The following is a 2,462-nucleotide window of genomic DNA, read 5'->3' as shown; positions in this document are numbered from 1 at the left end:
ACCCTCGGCACGCGAGGTACTTCGGTCCCGCGCTGTCCGCGCGACTGGCTCGCGGAGCCGCTCACCGGCCGCCTCCCCAAGGCCCCACCCCGCCCGGGCACCGCCCCCACCCCGCTCTGGGCTCCCATTGGTGGGCCGGTTCTTTCGCGCCGTGCAGGGACCGCCCCCTGAGCACGGGGAGCTCTGGGAGTTGTAGTACGCGCCCCCTCCCCCGGCTTAAAGACTAGGGCACCTGGAACAGGCTCCTCACCTAGAGGGGCTGAGACGGGACACCCAGGAATCATTGCTGCCTTGTGCCTCCATTTCCCTAGAGGCAAAACCAGAGTCTTGGAAAATTCCTCCTTGTTCTAGGCAGGGCACGGAAGGCTGGGGAGGGTGAGCAAAGTGCTTCTGACTTGGACTTGAAAGTGGGCTTGGGCATTTCCTAACTCCTACCCAGCCCAACATAAAAGGAGAATTGGTGTGTTAGTTAAACAAGGACCAAACGAGCAAGTCCTTGGCCTAGGCTCTGTGGGGTCCCAGAAACGCTTAGTGTACCAGGCCTGCCCTTAATGGCCAATATCCGCATATGTCATATGACAGAGTGGCAGCTACAAGCTGAACGGTCCAAAGAGGGGGCACGACCTCAACAAAGGGAGATGAGAGTGAGGCTTAGGGTGCGTGGCTAGAGGAGGTGCCAGCCAGCCACAGCAGTAATGTGGACCTGTGCAGGCCGTAGAGGAGGAAACTGGCAGCAAGTGGCTAGCGAGGACTTGAGCCCTGTTCCTAGCACATAGTAGGTACATTAAAAAAATTTTTATTTAACTTTAATACTCATAACAGTTCTATGCATTTCACACCATCACAGTCCTCATTTTATAGGGTAAAACAGATCTGAGAAATTAATTAGCTCAAGTAACACAGCTGGTAGGTAGTGGAACTAAACCCAGGGATTGGGGCCCCAGAAGAGGAGCCCTCATACACAGGCTCTCCCCAACTTCGTTTTTCCCATCACTTCCCACCCATCATACTGGTGCTCCTCTTTAAACAAATGGAGCAGGGATGCAGGTGGTCCAACCTGAAAACGTGGCCCTTGCCCTTTGGCCCTAGGTTGGAAGGCTTATACAAGCTTAGCCCAGAGCAGACAACACTGTGGGCTCTGCAGGAGAAACCCCTTGTCTACTTCATCAAGGTTTGGTTTGTAAGAGCCAGCACCTGTAGATTTGGTAATAGATACACCACCGTCAATATTTAGTAACTGCCTAGAACAATCATTATAATGGTAATTATAACAGTGCACCCCACTTCCAAGTTTACAAGCCACTCTCCCCTCGAGCTTAGGCTGTGGCAGAGGATACTATGATGAAATGCTATCAGGAAGCTTAACGGGCTTCCAGCCCCACTTTTGTCCATTCTGTAAGGATTAGTTGGACCAGGCACTATGCCCAAGGGTGGGGATGGAGATCTGGATGCTGCCCTCAGGGTCACAGTCTAGGCCGACCCCTTTCTCCCGTACTCAATACCCCCACTGACAAGCAACTCACTATCTTATAAAGCAGTAGCTCATGCCACCACGGGATAGGGTTATTCTGCCATCCAGGCAGCTGAGCACACTCTTACAGACAGTGGCTGTGATGCAAAGCCTCAGCAAGTTAACACCTGCCTGTGCCAACCTGGGAACAATGTGATCTAAATCTAATTGCCTCCTGAGGCAACTCTTTGCAATAGAAAACAATTTACAACTGGCCAATAAATCCTGAGAATGATATCTTCATTTTCTTCCCTGAAAGCATAAACACTTCCATTGCTCAAGCTTCTATCTCACACACCTCCACTTCCAGCCACAGCCACCCTCTTCCTGCACCTTCCAACCACAGGGTCCCAGCCCAGGATGGCCTGAGAGGGGGTCACCTATCCCCTCAATATCTTGGTGTATCTCAATAAGAAAAATAAACAACCACTAATAAATACATTCTTTCTGTAAAAACATTACAAATACATCATTCCTCTCTGACACCACCCCAAATCCAGTCCCCTTCCTGCCCCAGAGGTAAGAACTATTATTAGATTGGGTAAAGTCTTCCAGAACTTTCCATATGTAATTTCATAAATATGTGTATCCATGGTATAGAAAACTATGTAGCTTTGTTTTGTGTGTGTTTTAAAATAAATGATACAATTCTGATTGTTCCATTACACAACTTGTTTTTCTTTTTCTTTTTTTTTTAAAGATGACTGGTAAGGGGATCTTAACCCTTGACTTGGTGTTGTCAGCACCACACTCTCCCAAGTGAGCCACGGACCAGCCCTTCCACAACTTGTTTTTCTGATCAGCCATAGCTCTTGGAGATCTTTCCATGTTAGAACACAGATCAAGGCTTAACTGCGGGTTGTGTGTCGTGTGGATCTACCACAGTGTCTTTATTCCCTTTGGTGGTGTTTAATCTTTTTGCAATTACCTGAATCCTGTTGAGAACATTCTA

The sequence above is a fragment of the Galeopterus variegatus genome, unplaced genomic scaffold (assembly GCF_000696425.1).
Source record: "Galeopterus variegatus unplaced genomic scaffold, G_variegatus-3.0.2 Scaffold356, whole genome shotgun sequence".
NCBI classification, from domain to species: Eukaryota; Metazoa; Chordata; class Mammalia; order Dermoptera; family Cynocephalidae; genus Galeopterus; species Galeopterus variegatus.
This window is presented reverse-complemented; position numbering follows the sequence as displayed.